Source organism: Diorhabda carinulata, chromosome 8, assembly GCF_026250575.1.
Source record: "Diorhabda carinulata isolate Delta chromosome 8, icDioCari1.1, whole genome shotgun sequence".
NCBI lineage: Eukaryota > Metazoa > Arthropoda > Insecta > Coleoptera > Chrysomelidae > Diorhabda > Diorhabda carinulata.
Genome location: NC_079467.1, coordinates 6,618,597 through 6,639,871, shown reverse-complemented (window position 1 = coordinate 6,639,871; position 21,275 = coordinate 6,618,597). Strand labels below are relative to the sequence as shown.

Sequence of the window (21,275 nt, the reverse complement as noted above, 5' to 3'; positions counted from 1 at the left end):
CTCATTATAGTTGTGTTGAAAATGAAAATAGGTATATTGTATTCTACGAGTGGGTGTAGCATTATTTTCAGTTTCATTTTGAAAATAGTTAAGCATGTCACTCCTTTATTTCCATTTCAAGTCCTACAAAAGTAGGAGTAGAAAATTATTATTTGTAATCCGTGTATATTGATTTCATGTATTCTACTTTGTTCATAATTAGTTTAATAAACCCTCATGTACGAGGCGTTTATGTCTAGTATTTCCTCTCAATGTTTACAATATAATCAAAGTTACTGTAAAGAACAAAAATATTTTCGCTAATTCTTATACTTTTCGTCGATATTTAGCTATAAACTCAATTCATTTTTCATTCTTGTTATTGTGAAATCACCTTGAACACTTGTTTGAGCGATTGGAGATGTCGACACAAATAAATTTTTACTGGTATTTCCGTGTAAACAACACATATGTTTGTGTGAATAATAAAATGTCTAAAAATGTTTAATTATAATAATAGCATATTTAAGACCTTTTAAAAACACCTAAGTTTTGAAAAGAAAAGCTCAACGACTTGACGAAATTTTATAAATATAAATTTTGCATATTTTCCATTGTCTTTTTATATTACAACGGTCATAACGTGTTCCCAGATTTTGTGCTAATTAATAATAAAAAATATGACATTTTTGTCCATAAACCCATACCATCAGTGCTTTCCTGAAAATTTTTACAAAATACCAGAAAATGAGAAAACTATTGGAAAGCGGCGCTGATTCGCTTATTATGAAAAGACACGGAGTATGACGTTCTTTCAACGTAGCAGAAGAATCGATAAAAAGAAAAAGAAAATTATCCCAAAAATGGTTTGACCCCTCTCACTTGAAAAATACGAGCTCTGCGACATTCCATCAGGAAAATCAAAATATCTGCGAATCATATTCTCAGACATATTTAAATCCAAAGAATGAAACACCGAAGGGACTAAACTTCTTCAATAATACAATCTATCAATACCAACGATTTATAAATATACCAATTATGTTGTTACTTTCAAACAAGTGTTAAAAATAAATAGTTATTTTCCTTCTTAATTAATTTCAATTGAATTTTTTTGGAAAAAAATCCGAGATCTGGAAAAGCCTTCCGTAGAATGGTCTGGAAAGGGTACCTTTACGTCTTTGTTAAAACAGATGAAAACAAGGTGACGTCTTCAGGTTCAGGTCGCGGAAACTTTTTGGACAACCATCGTGGTATTTTCCATTTCAGCTGTTACTACAGATTTTATCCAAATCATACATCAATATGTACATCGAATATATTGTGATTAAATTTTCTTCACATTACAATTTTAACACTTTCTCATTACCATAGTTTGACATTTTACCATTTAAAGTGAACCCGTTTGTAGTTACTCAACTTTCATAACATCATTTTGGCTACTTTTTCTGACCAACAAAAAACAAATTTTTAATTTCAGTATACACCAATATTATTTCATAAACATTACAACATGATGTGTACGATTTTTATATACAGTTCAGTGGATGTCAGAATATTTTGAAATTATTTGTGGCTAAGCTCGAAGCAGTTTTCCACACATTTACCAAATCAATAAATAATTCAAGTATGTACCTGTTAATGATATGAAATACCCTAAGGGTACAGTTTCGTAACTATATTTAACCAATGTGCGATGCAGTTATGTAAGTTTGATTTAAAAGAAATTGATTTTAAATATAATAATGCGTGAGAATGTGCACTTACATAACAAGTAAACAGAAAGTTCGCACATTTCAGACATAGATATGACAAATTTTCTCCATTAGACTAATTGATTCATGCAATGGGCATGAATTTATTTTTATAAACTTGTCCTATAATTTTCAGAAACCTAAACATAAAAATATTGATAACGATGTATGTATGCATGTTCAAAGGAGTCATATAAAATATTTATTGTGTCCTCTTGTAGTGCAATGTACCTTCCTCATATGGTTATTTTATTGACATAATAAGTATTGACCTAGTAGTATTCATTTGTTTATAGAGGAATACTGCGTCAGCTCTATTGTACTTAAACAATCGAATTATAGTCGTTACCAATTAATAACAGGGACGATGACAAAGTGAAATTATGGGGAAAAGTAATCAAAATTCTTCGATAAAGGCCTGGAAAATTCGAATTGGGCTGGGCAGAAATCACTTGCAGTACCGCACAATGTCCAGGCCGCATTCCATTTTGCAGATGTAATTTTTGGAAAGCTAGCTAAAGAAGGTGCTCAGAGAATACCATTTCCAAAAGCATGGCTCTAAAAGCACACCTAGATGTTATTCAGCAATTATTTCTGCATTATGTGTATTCATTAACGAAAAATGTACCGCCTGTAAGCAGCTTGTAAATTAGCAGGGACTGTACCAATAGTGACTTCAGGGGCGCGTGAGACATAAAGATCCCGCAACACGCCTATGGAAAAAATTTCCGTCAATCTGATTTCATAATGGATATTCACATATTTTAGATTCCTTAACAAATGTCTCAATGGACGCAAAGCTCTAATACTCATCTCAGGTAGTAGAGCAAAAAGTATATTGCATTGGTACTGACTTCAACGGGCCTTATCTTGGGAGCTTTTGAGTTTGCTCAGGACCTCAAGTTAAATGTTCCTGTAGTCTTTCGTCTTTTTCTTCTCACTTACATTATGAAAAAAAAAGCTTCTCAAATTTTGAAAATGAAAAACATAAAATTATTTGTACATATTTCGTTTTTCCAAATTGGAAAAGGTGAATATTATTAAACAGTAATAGCTGATATTTAATATTTATTTAAGTCATCCAATTGGAGAAACTTTGTGATAAGCTTTTAAATCTGAAGCAAATAATTATAATTGAGGCAAAACAAATTTTAAAAACATATAGTACAGATTCAAAAGTAATTTATACAGGTTTCGAAAGGGCAGAAAATAGATGTAGAATCCTTTGTTGTACAAACAAAACAAATGAACAGTAATGGGCAATTGCCTCTAACTGTTTATGGCTGAACTGTTCATGAATCATTTTTGGAAGCAAATCAGTATTTTCGCAGGGTCATTTTGGAACTCAATTTACAATATTCGTCCATAAAATTCACTTCTGAAATTGAAAATAATGAACAGTTGTCATTTCTAGATACTTAAGTAATTAAGAATAGTTATAGGCTAGAATTTGATGTAAAATTCATAAAAAATGTATCCAAAAATGAATTTTTGGATGCATTTGAAAGCATTTAAATCGCAAAATGTAAGAACAGCTTTAATAGGGACAAAGGGCCAATACCTTACAGCCCACTCTATAGTTTAGTAGCTAAGAAATAAATGCAAAATTTCCCGCCGAGGAGGTTTTCCCGCTGGAATTGATTTTCGCGGGAGAAGGTGCATTGGTGGGAAAATTTAGTATAAAACAAGTAAGTCAAGATAATAGGTTTTAGTTTATCTTCAGTCTCTGAATACGATAGATTAATTTTTGAGATGTAGATAGAAGTCAAATATTACAACTTATGAAGAATTTTAGAATAGGAAGGCCAAAGTACTTTGAGATTGCCACCATTGCAATTTTAATCCCATTGAATTTTGAAATTTTAGCATTTCTCAAACAATGCTCTGCAAACTCGAATGGGATAAATATTTTCTCAAATTGATATCAGCTAGAGATGTAGCAATAGATCAAACTATTATTGTTTGTTTAAATGATGCTAAACGGTTTGAAGAAAACCTTTTTTTCATATAGTGGAGGATAAAGCATGACATGTGAAAAGGCTTTTCACATCTTGTACAATCTCAGCTACAAATATCAGATATTTTATAAAATAATGAGTAAATGTAAATCTGTTTCTTCATTACAAACAAAAAATTTTAACAACCACGTACTCTGAGACAAGGCTAGACTAATAGATACCAGGTCTTGCTTATCAAATTTTCAAAATATATGGTTAGAAAATAACTCTATTCATATATCTTATTTTAAAGGTTTTGTTTGGAACATATCGCATTAACTTATAGTCAGTTTCCGTTCTTTCTTTGTTCATCTCACAAATTGAAATTAGACAAATTGCACTAGCTTATTATTGAATTGAATGCCCTTTCTAACGCCTTTTCAGTATACATACAATTGTTGCGTCAAAAAGAAAATGAAACCCAAAAAAGATACGTAGATATTATCCTGTAAATTCCGTGTTATTAGTTAGTTATACTCTTCTTTCAAAATATATACATACAACTTATGTTGACTTTCTGGCACCGTGATTAAATGTAACTATTCTAGAAATTAAAAAGATTAAAATTCGTGCAGTTGTACTTAGCTATCTTCAAATAAAAGTAAGTAAGATAGCTGAGTAAATATTTAATCCGACAATATTTTTCAAAAATAATTATGCATATATTGTATTATATCCCAAAACCAAAAAAAAGTCGAACAAACGCATCCAAGAAATGTGCGCCCAATAGAGTTTTGGGTTTCTGAAAAGTTATTAATTATTTAAAATGGATAGATACATTTTGCTGGTTTTATGATAAATTTTGAAAAACGTTCGAAAAGAATTTTATTCCGTTACAATACTCTAAATTATCTGATATCTTAAAAAATAAAAAGTTACTTTTCTATTTAACCTCCTTCGTACATTCCTGGTTCAACTAATTTCACACATTATTTTTAGTGTTACTATACATAAAACTGAATATCATTCAATTTTATTGTTCTCATTCCACATATGTTTCATGTTTTGCATAGATTTCTCTAATATTCTTGCTTTTCATTGAGCCCAAACTGGGAGTAAGTATTTTCTGATGTAATATTGTCGTATTCTAGAGCTCCAAACATTTTGCTCCAATAAAAATAATGTGATTTACTCCGAATTACACATTTACTGGGGTTTTTACATTCTTTGTTTCTTTTTTGTTGTTTTTCTTTTTCATCCAATAGTTCAAAATGTTCGCACCAGCTCATAATAATTTGGTGGTCCTGTGTATTTTTCGTTAAACATTCTCTTCAAGATTATCATTCGCGGTAAACCATAAAACAGTATTTAACAATCATTATTATTATATTTTTAATTACAACTTTAATCATAGTAATTGTTTTAGTTACTCAACTTGATCAAAAGAAAGTACCTGTTTTCTTACAACTGTTATTTCTTCGAAAACAACAACTGACTTTATTGTGTATTTTAATCTGGTTACTTACTTCGCAATCTAAAAAACCTATTTTCATTGAAAGTAAATAGCGAAATTATCTATTAGTCATTAAAAAAGTGATTAATAACATTATTTTATTTGTAAAACAAACTTTCTATTGTTGTTACTAAAATAGCTGATAAAGTAACACTACAAAAACTGCGACTAAGTAAAATTCGAAAAAATTGATTATTCAAACTTGTTTCAATATCCATTAAGTAGACTCGGTTCATTAATTTCCTATTTTTCATTATCTCATTGTTAATTTTGTGTAATTTCTTCATTTTCACTGAAATTTGGGTTATAGTGGCCATCAGAGACTTAATACGATTAGAGAGTGTGTGAGACACCTGAATATATCTCTAGAAAGCCAACGAGACGTTTTCGTAGACCTACCTTCGACCACCAATAGTCCACTAGAACTATAATGCTTCTTCATATTAATAGTAACTACTTAACAAAGCTGGAAATATTGTCGTCTATTATACAAAATTATAAAAACGATTACAGTACAGTATGTGAAAAATATTTTAGATATTACTACCTGGTTTTAGTTTGCTTGGATATATGGAAGAATAATGTAATATTGTCCGACAGATACGCCAAAATCTGATATTCAAGACTGACAAAAATCAAATAGACCTATTTATCAACAGTATCAATAGCCCAAGGACATTGATAATTGTTCAAAAAAATTTTATATCCGATTTCAAAAGCTTGTTGCATGGAAATAAACGTCGTAGGCGGAGGTCTGCTGCCTATAAGCAAGAGACTTCAGAAAATTATTTTAAAATTTTTGAGCATAGTATCAATGTTTGAGGGTTATTCGGATAGATAATTTGTTACTAATTAAAGAAGAAATACGAGGCAAATACAATTTATTTAAAGGGGCAATTAACAAAGCAACAACTTGAAAAGTTTAATGAAGATCCAGACGTGTTAGTTTCTATAACTGATAAATATGTAATTCCAATACGTATGCTATTAATAATTTGATTATGAAGAGTTTTCTTAAGCTAAAATTGTTGTAATCCGTAATTTTTTTAAGCTCTTGCTGTTGTACACCACTTTTGGTCAATTGACTAGCCGGAGTCGATTGGAGTAATTAGTATTTTTTTCCTTGCACGCCAATCGCTCTGGCAGACAATTTTGTCCAATTTTGAATCGTATTTCTTCCAATGGGCATATTATCATATCAGTAATCATTGTCGGATTTCCAGTGACGATTTATTGTTAAGAATAATCTGTTGATTTTAATATTTGGGCCCCTTTCTAGCTTAATAATCTGACAGGACAAACGTTGCTGTCATTGCTTTCAGTACACATTCTTGAACCACCTTGGCAAGTCTTGCTGAATACTGGGCTATATTTAAGTTAATATGTTACAAAACCATTGTTGTTTGATTCGATACTACAAAAACCAGTCAAGCAAGCAGCAGCTTCCTCAAATACAACACTTTTGAATGGATTAATAACAACTTTAATTTCTTTATAATATTTTTCTTGTACCGACTTAGCTTACTTGTTAGATTCCAGATGATTTTGACCGTAGTTTCCTCAAACTCTGTACCATCTGTTCTTCTCACGTTCACAGCCAAATCCTTCAAAGTCAACTCCATCCGCCGATTTCCATCTAATTGATACTTTCTATCAAAAGTCCATAAATGCTTTCTATATAAATATTTTACTGTAACCGATATTTTTTTTATATGTTTGATTTTATTATTTCAATAATATTTTTGTCAGTATTATAACCAAATGGTAATATTTTACAATATCAAATCGAAATGAAACAATATGAAATGTTATAAAGTGAAAACAGCCTATGGGATTTGTTTTCAGTATAATGTTGTACTGATTGGTTGTTTTCAATCAGACGACTTCAAATTAACTAATTTCATTGGATTTCTACTGGAGAAAATCTTTTTCAATAAAATAATCACAACAATAAATTATAAGTGAAATAATAGTTCTTGATTTACTCCAAACACCAAACGATCTTTTAGCCTGAACTACGGTAGGTAAGAAAATATTGGTGAAGCAATACATATCTTACGAATAAAATTCGTCATATTAAGGACCACGAGGTTGTTGAGAAGTTTCATTAATTTTACCGGTATATGTGAGAAGTTTCATGTTTCCCAATATATAATTTACTTAATAAAATCTCTGATCCTATCTGATTCATACATCCAGAAAATCTCAACCAGCTGTCTGAGATATTGCTCTCGTCCATTTCAGTGATGGTTTTCTTTCAAAGCTATGCACCGTTAGGTTTACCACCAAAACATCAATTATTTTATAGAACACTTCTATTTTGTAACGTTCTTACATTTTGTGGGGGACAAATTCATCAATACATCTTCTGATGGTATTTCATTATGAAAATTCTTCACTTTACTTTCACGAGAAGCTAAAACTGATGGTTAAACGTCATATACATTCGCAGCATGCTTAACTGAAGCACTTATACATACTCAACCATCCCTCTGTGCGGTCCCACATGGAATGCCTTTTCATTAACTCTATGCAATGTAATAATCCCCTACACGTTTCCTTTCACAATTATGCAGTATGCCTTCTGGTAATATATAATTTCATAAATTAAATAATACCGTAAGCAAATTCACTAATGATGAAAGAACCCGGAAATTTTGACCCCCGGCTCCCCCTCTGTTTGGGCTAGCCAGTACAAATGTTAAAGCAAGTTTCGAAACGAAAATAATAGAGAATGTGAAGCAAAAACCAAGAACTCCTCATGTGACAAACGAATTAATGGATTAAATGGATGGTGAAAATACGGATTAAAGTTTTAAGAAATTATAACATAATAAAAAAAACTCAAAAACACGCTTCATAGTTATTCAAAATAGAAAAGAATTCTTAATAAAAGAATATGGTTGATAAGAAAATGAACGTAGAAAGCATCTCACACTTTTCGAACATTAATTTTCTTATATGGAGGATCATTTTTCACTATTTTGAGTTTGGATAACATTAAAAGGGTGTTTTTCGTCTCCCAATCTATTCATTTCATCTAAAACTTTATTGTTACATAGGACTTTTCCTTTAATTACAAGCAATCAATATTTCCTATTCGTCCAAGGACCGTACCTGGCTATGTTCGACCAGAGGCAAACAGCCGTAAAACTAAATAAACGACAACATGATCAACCATAGTGCCTTTAATCTAGTGGTCAGTCAATACCCAGATTAAATTGACGAATTCCTGTAAAATGGTACAAAAGGTAATTGCAATGAAACGTTAGTTGTATACTAGAACCTAGTAAGCATTGAAAGATAAAGGACAATATAAGGATACATTTACTAAATCAATCAAAGAAATATGCGGAAATAAATTCCTGGGTGATGTTCAAGTAGTGAAAGATCATCTAAAACTGCTACTTGGGTATTGGCCAATTTTTCAATAAAACATTCGAAACTAGAACGATACTATAAGACTAGATATTATTTATAATGTAGTAGGTACCCAAACAAGATCACAATCTAGACGTTTTAGAAGGAAATTATTCATGTACTACTTCGATTACAAAAAAGGTTTTGAATACACTTGATATGGAAAACTGAAATGAAATTTACACATAAATAATTATACAAAGAAGTAAGGTGAATTCAGGAAATTGGTAGAGTCACAATAACAGCTTAAAACAAAAGTGCTGAAATGGATTTAAACATTAACGATGCTAAAATAAAAATGATTTCCAACAAAAATCCATGAGATAATATAAATTTAAATAGTAAACCAACTAGAAACCAGACAACAGTACACAGCCCAGGCCACTTGCGGAATAGACAAATGTATCAAATTAGATAGGGCAGATTTTCTCATTGAACTAAAGCTTTTGTGTCACTGAAAATTTAACCAGGATATGGCACTCAAAAATTGCGTTTTGTTTCTACAGATGAAGAACAAATGGATGTAGCGTCGGTGCTTACGACCATTAATAGTGAAATATGAAAGCTCATGCACATATTATATGAACATAGAACATTATTTCCTCAATAAATAAACCTTTTTTTTAATAGATTATCACAGTCTCAAATACAGGGTACTTCCATGCCGCAAAATTCAGGAGGGAAGTGCTCGTATGAAATTAAGATGTGTTTTTTCTGACACAAAATTACCTCAGCCCTCCCCTTTACGAGATATCACCCTTAAAAGGTGGTGTCTAAAAGTGAGTTTCTATTTTTTTTTCTAAAATTTCTGCAAAGCTATAAACTTGAAATTCTGTAATTTTCGTGCTCTCGCAAAGAAGACGACTTTCATCTATTTTGAGTAGAGGCAGCATTTATTATGAATCGTCTTACATTTCACAATTTTACTATTTTCCACTCAATTTATTTAAAAATTATAAATTATGTTACTTTTTTTCTTGCAGCTAAAAATTGGAGAATACCAAATATTTTTAAATAAAACAGGGATATAGAATTATATTATTTTTCATCTTTAAAAAAAGTTTTGATATGAAATAAAGTAAGGGTTGTTAATTTCACCCCCATATAATGTAACAGGAATATTGAAAAGATATCCGTTGTTAGTCGTTTGCGAGTGCACTAATTTCAAGTTTCCAGCATTACTTACTGAAATTTTAGGGAAGAAAATGAGAACTTAATTCTAGTCATCACCTTTTAAGGGTAATATCACGGAAAAAGATGGGCTGACGAAATTTTTTTATAGAAGTCTCATCTCAATCTCATACGAGCAATCACTTCCTGAATTTTGTCATATGAATTTAAAAACACCCTGTATAATTCACTTATCAGTACTTAAACTGACTCATATGCTAAATGTTGAATAAATTAAATTGATTTGAGGTTTCCCTTTTGCACATGTATTCAATATCGGCAGAAAATAATGCAAACGAGACGTTTAATTTTTTCTGACAGATGACTTTGACTATATATACATCTACATCTATAAATGATTGGACTCATGGATGTCAGTTCATTAGAAATATGCTTCTTATGTATGGACCAATTTAAGTAATTATTAATTATTGAACCAGACAATTTAAACTTCGGTCAGAATAGATAGACAAAATCTATATTTTCTTTTACTGAAAGCCAGTTTAAATAAGTTCACATTGATGCATATTAACCAACTTTTTCCCTGCACAGGCTAAAACCGTGTCCCTTGTTAGCTAATAAATAACAACAAAAAAGGTTTCGAAGAGACAATATTTTGACATCGTACCTAAAACGTAATAATTTAAAAATATATAAAAAAATCATTGTTTCTTGTAGAACTGAACAATATAATTTTTTAGTTTCATACAAAATTAACTTCAGCTACTTTTAATTTAGTTCATAGATACAAGTCACAAAGTCTACTATAATTCTAGCGGACTACCATCTCGAAGTTGGTACGGCAAGTGGGACACCATCAACCAGCAAACGGACAGTTGCCAGTCAACCTTCAACTGCTCTGTCGGACATTATAATTTTTTCCCGTATCCATCGAGTATGTTAATCGAAGGAGTCGAAGAACAACTTTGGATTTTTAACGATATACCCGCTTAGCAGATGGTTTTAACGTGACTCTAGTGCTAGTGCTAATAATGTTTGACTTGTTATTGTGAAGTTATTTGAGTTTTATTGATATTAGTAGTGAATAAAAGTAAGTATTTCAAATGAATGTTGAAGAATTGAGTTTAATTTATGCTTTGAATGTCAATGTTTTTAATGATTTGGCGGTCAATGATAGGAATAATATTATACATTTGATAAAACTGTATTAAATCTAATACTATTTTTATTGGTTTTGGTTTTATATACAAATTATGATGAGAATAACGAGTATATTTAAAAATTATTGCAACTATGTTGAAAATGTATTTTGAGTTATTTGATTTAATATCATGATAACTTTATTGTTACCTATTTTATTTTTTTCTGTCACCTATTGTATTTTGAATGATCCAAAGCTTCAACAACAGTAATTTCTCATAATTATACTTATAACCTCTTCTGTGTAGTATCTCTTTAAAAATTTTGTATGGGATCTGTTTGTTGAAGCTGAAAAAATGTGTACTGCGCCATGAAAACAAATGGAATTGATACAATCCCAGATGTTATTAATCAAAATAAAATTATATTATTGTGTGAACTGCATCCTCATAGTTCTGATAGTAAATTTCAAAAAAAAATGGAAAGATAATCACGGACTATTTTGCTCTTTTGCAATTTTTAACTTTTGAATCACGAGAACATATTGAATGAATGAATGTACTAAAGTTCTATTGGTGTAAATTCTTTTTGTTACTACTCTAGTACGATTTAATACTGTCATAACAAAAACAAATACGTATGAGTGGTACAATGCAGCAAGAAGAGATCGAGATGTGATGAATGAAAAATTTGCCTTGAATCAACAATCATCGGTATTGTCAAGTAAACTTTATCAATGGAATCCATCATTTGAATATGTCCAAGAAAATGAATTGTAAGTCTCACGAATCAATTTGTAGATACTATTTAAAACGAATGTTTACGATGTTATAGGACTTTGCTTAACTTATCTTCAGTAAACTCAAATTATCGCTGTGAAATTTGCGATGAGTACTCGAAATGTATTCGAAAACATTGGTCATACTAGTATAGTATTTTTGTCAAGGAAAAATACAAGCTTCGAAAAATATTTTGAGATTTTATAGTCCGTTGACCGGTATTAGGTTATTTCACTTATTTTTGAATTAAATTTCAACTAGAAGATACTTTTGGCAGATACTACATCTCCTCAATAAGTTTTTAACCACTGAAAATAATGCTATAAGCAACAGAGTTTGAAAACGCACCACTCCTATCTTTCGGCCCATATATAAAATTCAAAAATATGTCAAAGAGCATAGTTTGTAGGCTGGTTTTTCAATAAATCACATCCACCTTTAAATCTCAATAATACGTTATTAAGAAGGTCTTTTAAGTAGCTTATCAAAAATAGCAAATTTTCCTTTAAAATGGTTTGTACCTCACCTTGGATACAGAAAACAACTGGTACGAGCTATTTGACAGTGGGATATTTCAGGGTTCAGTTTTAGGTCCAATCTTACTTTTGGTATCCATTAATGATGCCACAGTCTCACGAATTAGTAGTAAATTCACTTTATTTGCGGATGAAACCAGTTTAACTTGGAGTAGTCCAGCTTTATATTCTACACATCAGAAAAAATCGCATTGCTATTAGGTTTGACGCGAACGGGCTCTGTTCAAACACTGAAAAATATTTAGTTTTATCCTACAAGGGAGTTCTATCTCTAAAATTGAAAAAAATGACTAAATTCGATCAAGTTTCTTCGTCTATATATTGACGGTGTTCTTCAATAGTATGTACATGTGGAGACCTTGGCGAAAAAATTATCCTCCGCTTGTTTTGTCATTAAATCTGTGTCTCAAAAGCTCGATTCTTGTACTGCTTTAATAACTTATTACTTATTGATCGAATCGCATCTTTGCTATGGTTTATCTGGAAGTCTTGTTGTTTGGTCCTCTTCGAATATATCTTCAAATTACAAAAAAGAGCTATTCGTTACATTTATAGTTTAAGTAGCAGAACGCATTGCGATTTTTATTTCAAAAAATACAAAATTATAATTCTCCACGCTCTTTTCATTTTAGCATCCGTTTGTTTGATTCGCAAACACTTTCACTGATCAACTGAGAGACCCATTCATAGTTACCTTAATAGAAGAAAACATTTCGTTAGATATTAACCTAAAAATCTCTGATCTGGTAAAGAAATCCATCATCTTCAATGCCAAAAAATGATTCAATCAGCTACCTTCAGAATTAAAAATGGCAAATACATTTATACGTTCCGGAGATTGACAAAGGCATTTCTGATTGAGAGACCTTATTATTCTGTAGCAGCATTCTAATTTCTACCATATACTGTCGTCAATGTTTGGTATTGAGCAAGATATTAATATTGTATTATAATTATCATTAAGCCAAATTGTTATTTTATATTATCTAATTTAAAATTGTGTCGTTTTGTCCATATAATTGTAAAATGATCTTATGTCAATAAAGCTTCTATTTCTCTTGGATTTCTTTCTTAGTATTTTTGGAGAAATGAAATTAAACTGTGAAAATTTTTCATTTATATTGTGTTTTCTAAGGAAATTTTCGGAATGTCTAAAACCTTTTCTCTTAGATTTTAGAAAGCTCTCTACACGTATCTATATCTCTTTAATCTTGAGGATGTGGTTTATAAACGATCTAGAGGCGTTAAATCGATCGGTTAGGGAGGACATTTTATTGCTCCTCTTCTACCAATCCATCTACGAGAAAGTCTATAATTCAGTCACTGTCTATTCGGAAGACAGTATAGTAATAGAGCTCTATATTGTTAAAAGTGAGTAAAGCTATGTTGCGGACCTCATGAATTCTATTTTCGGAACTAATTGTTATTAAATGGTCCATTATTTCTTGAAGCAAATTTACATAGAGCTAACCAATAAATCTATCAGATATTCAACGGTAAATACTGTTCAGTAGAATAACAGCTAAAACATTCACATTCTCAATCTAACAAGACTAAGATTTTCGTCAATGGACTACCGAAAATTTCACTTCTTAATATGTTCATTGACAAACACATCAATAGAACAAATATTGTTGCAAAAAATTCAATCATTCAGTCGAAATCATCGTGAAAAAGATGTTGGAGAGATTGCATTGCATATGGATGAGATTCACTTAACTGCAGTCTTTTCCTTATTGGTTCAGAAGGATTCTACTTGGCGTGCCATCCCGAGAAATGATGTGGATAGTAAAAATGCCTAAAACCTATTTTTGCTGCTTTGTTTCAAATAACTCTTTTTTGTGAGAAACGAAGCCATTACCACATAACTAAACATATAATTCTTCAAACTTGAAACTGTATATTGTACTACTTCATTATATTTTTGAAATATTGAAAGTTAAAATACAGTTTCCTTCATTCCAATTCATCAATATGCCTAAGTGTTTTTGGTACCCAAAGCTGTTCAGACTGTTTACAGTTTTTACCAGTTATTTCGCGAACTGTTAAAAGAGAGGTCAAGTAAATGGTATTTTTGTAAGTAAACCACTTTCAAAATGAAATATCCGTCAAATATCCCTTTAATTTAAAATTTGAGGGGTTGTGTCTGTCCCTACAAGCGATTTGAGTCAGACAATATTAAAAATAAATAAGACATATCTAAATTTTCTATAGGCGCCGAAATGAGAGTGGTATGTTTTTTAAATTGATACCTGTATGTCTATTAATGAATAATTATGTTTAAGCGTCTAAGTAGACTGATCTTATCGGTTAGCATAAAATTTGACTTCTTCCATTTGAGATTTAAAATGAATATTTAGGTATACCACGAATAATATATATCGGAAATTATTGAAAAGTGCTTTAGATCAGATTGGACAATCGAAACAAATAAAACACAAACAGAAATTTGTCAATGAATCTATCTTCTTGCAAGTAACATCAACCACGTAGCCATTAAATTCCAAAAATGATTATATTTCATTATTATTCCATGGTGAAAAATAGAAAATTGTGTTTTAATAAAACAAAAATTATGGTTTATGATATTATCTGATAGATAATCACAATTTATATGTTTAATTCTTATATTTCGATTGAATATTCGTGAATGAGAACAACGTAGAAACCCTATAGATATTGTTTAATAACCTCAAAATATGTTGTGAGCATAAAATAATATTCAATATCACCTTCACATAAAATAATTTACTTAAAAATATATAGGTACATAACATTGATTTGTTAAATATTAATTAATAGGTATGAATAAAGAACTTTTCTATTCTATTGACGCGGTATAAATAATTACCACTTTTTCATCAACACACAGGGTGTTTCAAAAAAAGGTAATTCCGCCTCTAGAATAGGTAGAAAATTGTTGTTTACTTGATTAAAAACTGATATTCTCATTTATTTGTTTTCATATGTGACTTCCATAGAGGGCGCTAGTTACACGGTTTGTTGCATGTAGTTTTGAACATAACTTTTTTAGAGATGGATTCAATAATCAAAATGGAAATTGAGCTTAAACATCATTTAATTTGACATAAAAAGTACTCTTGGTATTATTATTATTAACTAATATACATTATGTGAGTTGAAACTTTTTTCGCTTAAATAAGACCTCATCTACGAAAAGGATACATACTAAAAAATTAGTATTGAAGGCTTTTCTTTGTTGTAACGTTTCCCAAAAATCAATTAATCGGTATATCTTGATTTTCTCTGTATTTGCCTTGGAAAACTGTCTTATTAATAGTTATGACGATCACTAAATACTAATTAGATTTTTGATGCTTGTTATTTATCAAATTGGATATTGTTATCAAAATAGAATCAATTGTTGAATGTATCGACATGTTAGTAACCTTGACGAATGTTTAGGAAACTCTAGTGCAGCTGTTACGCGTTATACTGAAAAGTTTCCTTGAAGAAATTCACCTAATAGAAATACATTTAACGTTGTCAAAAAGCTAGAAATGAGAGGCCAATAAAATTCTAGCAGGCCAAGAAGGATAAGAACCATTAATGAAAGAAATATTTTAAATTTAATTTATTTATATCCAATAGCGTAATATCTTCAAGTACTCGGAAGATATTTAACAGCAGCAGCTACATCTTCATCATTACAGAGTCCAAGAGCTCTTGCCAGATGATTTACCGGTTAAAGTGGATTTTTCTCAAAAATTACAAAAAAGGAAAGCCCAAAATCAAATTTTTCAACATGTATCCGTTTTATCGAAAAGATCTTATTTATTGTAGAAACAATATTCAATTTCCATAATGCACACTGATTGATAATTTTATTATTACTTTATCCCAGTATTACTTCATAATTTTCAAATAAAAATAATCTGAAAACGATACAAAATATCCAATTTTATCATGTGTACCTTTTTGGTAGAAAATTAAATGATGGTTGAGTTCATTTAAAATTTTGATTGATATATGGAACCTTAAAAATGTTAGTTGGTACAAACCATATAACTATTGCCATCTGCAGATTAGATATAAAATTAAATTCATGATATGTATCAGCTTCCAATACATAATTGGATAAAATTTCATTACAATGTTGTCGGTAGTTTTGGGCAAAATCATAAAAAATGTGTATAGTGTTTTTGTTCTTTAACAATCTTGACTACGGATAGCGCTACGAAATTTTTTTCTTAGCAAATTCCAATTATTTTCCAATTTTTTACTTATCCTATAGACAGGGTAAAATATTTTTTGAAACACTCTGTATGACAATTGTTTTGAGTTTAAATTAAATATATCATTTTTAACAGTTAATCTTTCAAAATTCAATGCGCAATATATTTAGAGGACATTTTGAAATATGTATAAATTTTTAAAGATTTTGTAGATCTCTTCTTGGGAACCTTAAAACCAAGTAAAACAAACAATTAGTTTTAGGTGAATCATTGATCCGTAATATTGGAAATTACTTGTAAAACTTTTACTATAGGTAAATAATACCAACAACAGAATTTAAAAAACTAGTACCTGATCGCAGTTGGAATTCAGAGAAAGTGGTACGATGTATCAGGTACACGGAATACCTAATATTTTAGAAAATACGGAAATGTTTGTCCTACAATTTTATTGAATGGAATACAAAATGTAATAAATTAACAATAGATATACAAAAATTTCAGTTTAGTTTTTCATAAGTGTACACCATCATGGTAGACTTTTTTATAACCAACTGTCTCACTTACTACGTTGTCAGTTTGAATTGTGAGATTGATCATCATCAATAAATTGTAACGCAACAAAGATTTTATTAGAACAGGCGCCGGCGTCATAAAAAACTTAATCATACAGGCGTATTTCCAACGAGGCGACATATAGTATTACTTAAATTAGATAATGGCGCATTCTTTTATAGCATAGTTTATAGATAGGGCTTTAAAAATATTCGCTAAAATCGTACATCAATACCCAAATCAATAAAGAAAACGTCTTCAGAAGCGTATAATTTTTTATTAAAATCATTTATTTTTATTTCCGTATTTCTAAAGTACGCTAATAAATCTCATAGATAGCGCCTTGATATGGTTCGCATAAATTTGAAAGATTAGTCTTTCATTTGATATCTGACATTCATAAGCGTCAATAAATAATCTTAAGTCTTTACACAAAAACCAAAATTGTTATCAATTCAATGAACGTATGTTTATTAATAGTTACCGTTTACTATACAATGTGTACAAATATACAAGTAATCTTCGAACTGTTTGGGAATCTATTACCAATTGGGAGTCTATTCTCCCAATTGGTAACTGTCAAGTCAATTTTTCGCTATTAGTAGCAGATAAAATGTATCGATTTGAGACTATTATCGATGATTTATTTCTAAATGTGAGTTTATTGATGAATTCCAAGAAAACATTAATGAAATGAACATATCTCTTAAAAAATGTGTAGTTCAATCAAAGAGTCCACTTCTTCCAGTATGTATCGCTATCATTACTAGCTGATTTTCTATATGACTGTCCCATAAATTGCGTGGTACGTAATTCTGATCCCACACCTGAAGGTAGTGAAACAGATTCCTCATATAAAAATAATGACCATCAAGCTGAAGCTTCGTGAAAATCATCCCTTTCATGAGACTAAAGAATTCATTTCACTTCATTTATTCTTTTATGTATAGAAAGAATTCCCACTGCACAACTGATATATTAAAGAAACGTATTCGCTCGACAAAAGTAGTGAATTTCAATAATTTACGTATTCTTGCCAAAGAACACGTGGGTTCATATTAAAACATCCGACTGATTATTTCACAGTAGCCGCCCCATAACTGCAATAAAAAAATATTTTGTGTGGATTCGACTGTTGACAGTAACTGTTTGCAGTGTTGTATTTAATGCATGTTATAGTTGTTTTAATTTGTTTTTCGTTTATTTTTTATTATTATGAACTATTTAAATTCATTGAGGGTGATAACTTTTTGATTACCATTTGAAGTAGACGATAATGTGTCGAATAGTGAAGAATCAAGAGTTTGGACATAAAGATTAACGTGTCCAATATCAAAGTTTCATTTTCCATATGTTTGAGTGACTAAGAAAAAAACAAGGAAATCAATAAGAAATTGCTATAATTAAACGAGTTGTACAATTAATTTTGGAGTGAAAGAAATGAAACTTTCCAACCAGATAGTCTGAAACAAAAAGTTAATTTTCCGCCATCCGTTATGGTTTGCTTATATAAATTGTATTTCCGATGCCAATAAATATTTATCTATATAAAAAAATGTTTGATATCCTTTGGGATCGCCCGGGGACAATGGCGATGAACAAAATTATATTTAATGCATGTTATAATTATTTTAATTTGTTTTTGTTTTTAGTTTGCGATTTTTGTATTTAGTTTTAACGTTTTTTTATTATTAACAATTTGAAATGAAGCTGATGGCTTTTTGGTAACCATTTGGAGTAAATCATTTGGATTAGAGGATAAACTCTGCTTCAAATTATAAAAACTTTTAATTTGCGAAACTTGTACGTTATTGATACAATTAGAGCTCATGTGCATACTTTATTAAAATTACCCCCGTATTATTGTTTAATCCCATGAACATGGTTCGGAGAACATTAAAATCAAATTATCCAGTTCCGAATGTCTTGCATTTCATATTAATATGTTGGTAATTTTTCTAAAATATTTGGTAGAGATTCACATAATAATTAATGATATTGTGGAGAAGAAATGATAAATACGAAACCAATGCGTGAGAAGTTATGTTCTATGAACCTACCAGGTAATTTGGAAGCAATGAAGTGATAATCTAAAGTTGCTTTATTTATTGGTTGTAATGCGTCAAATGAAACGTTAATGCCATTAATTTGAATTCTTCATTAGCTCTTTAACAAAGGTTGTTGATGGCGAAAAAAATGTAAATCAAAATTCCAGCCAGTTATGAAAACTCTTGAACAATTTCATCACTTTATGACCAAAGCGAGTTATAGAGAGAAAATAATTCTTATTTTATATTAACAAAGTAATTTTTGGAAAATTTTTATAATCTATATAGGGTGTCCTACGACGAGTTAAAACTATCGGTATATGGCAAAATACTTATAGTAAAATCATGAGAATTTCTACGTTTCTACTTTTGTCAAAAAACTATATTAAAAAAATGCATTCTTTTTGAGTTATTAATTTTTTTGTAAAAAATTTAATCATTGCTGACCCTTGTCAATTATTTTTTTACGAAGATACCCTTAAAGATATGAAAAAGGTTTCTGTTCGATTGCTTTTAGCAGGATCAGACGTATTTGAATCTATGTTGAAAAATTTCACATTTTATACTGAGTGTGTATAAAAAATGTTCAAAGTTTACCTTCATAAATATCAAATTTCTTTATTTTTTTAAATAGAACTACCCGGTTTTTTCTATTTTAATGTATTCAGGGGTAAATAATAAGGCAATAAGGCAATACAATTCATGTATACTTTCCTATACCTAAACCTTACCGTTATCCAGATATTAAATGTTTTCTGTATATTTTTAGAGATGCAGGTGTGGTCTAAATTTTATTTATTCGTTATTAAATTGAGAACGGGTCATTTTAACGATTTTCGAAAGTATCAACAATTGACTAATGACAGTTAAATAAGTGTCATTTATTACAAATCCTACTTAAAGTACACATAAAAAATTTAAAAATACAATAATAATTTAAAACCTCAAATATCTCGGAAACGACTAAAAGTTGGAATAGGATTAGTAAATTAAATTTGATTTTTTTTAAAGACCTTGACAAGGTAAAGAAAAATATACTTTTTTATTTCTTAGTGTTTGTATCAACGGGTCAAAATAAAATTTAGACCACACCTGCATCTCTAAAAATGTACAGAAAACATTTAATATCTGGATGACGGTAAGGTTTAGGTACGCATTGAAATAGAAAAAAACGGGTGGCTCTATTTAAAAAAATGATGAACACTTTTTAAACACATCCTGTTTAAAATGAAAATTTTCTGTAAACTGTTTTCATCTTTTCTTACTTGCAGCATATCTCACAGATTAAATCTCGGTGCTCCTCGCTGAAATTTCCATTCTCGGATCTCACTAATAATAAAAATAATGGCACAAACATCTATGTATATGTAACTGAATACCACCCTGTATATTCGACAAGAAAACCACCAAAAGAAGCTGCTGTGAAATATTTCATCACATTCATTGTATAAAACAAAAAATAATTATGTGCAATGCGTTAGTTTTGTATTTTTTGACGTAATCCCATCTCACATATAAATTTCTGCCGCATAGTTTGTACATGAGTAAATATTTATTATTTGTTTCATGACTTTCACAGCGCAAATTAAATTATGAATTTATTGTATACTCACTCTTCTCGTCACGTTACATAAGATGTTGTAAAATATTTGAAAAATGGTTTGAAATAATTTTTGAGAGTTTCTAAAATCAGTAATTATTAAAAATTAACGCATTTAAATAAGTTTTTATCATTTATTGGCATTGATATTTAAATCCAAAGTGCGAATTTAAGATAAGTAGAAAGGTTTTGTTTATATTTAAGCATGTACGGATGTTCCTTATACTATTTACTATAAATTATAGTCATTCTATCAGATAATAAGGTAATGAAACATATCTTCGTTTGTTTTTCACTAATTGGAATACATTTTTTGAAAATTACACTGAAGAGAAACAAATAATTTCGGACTTTCTATCCATGACGTGAATATCCTATGATTGAAGGCAACTAACAATGTCACATGCAAGTGAATATGGATTCCTCGATATATTTTTGTTTGTGTTTTATGTTGAGTATTACTTTCGATCTTTGAGTTACATCTGGACCACTTTTCGTACAATCTCTTGATAAATCTCGGAACTAGTGGCTTATATATTTGTTTAGAATCTCCATATGGAATCAAATTTAGTGTTAACCACACTTGATAGGTGTATAAGTATATTATAAGATTTGTTATCAATATTTAAAAAATTTAAATACTTTTTTGTATCATAATTATCGTCTTTCGAGTTTCAAGAGCAGGTT

At 29.9% G+C, this 21,275-nt stretch overlaps 1 protein-coding gene across 1 annotated transcript in view; it reads left to right on the top strand.

Moving 5' to 3' along the window:
• Positions 1-10,595: 10,595 nt before the first annotated feature.
• Positions 10,596-21,275, top strand: part of LOC130897136 (glutaredoxin domain-containing cysteine-rich protein CG31559-like) — a 104,597-nt gene continuing 93,917 nt past the window's right edge. Inside the window, exon 1 of the mRNA XM_057805765.1 lies at positions 10,596-10,824. The gene's annotated coding sequence lies outside the window, so the exon portion shown is untranslated. The remainder of the gene's footprint in view (positions 10,825-21,275) is intronic.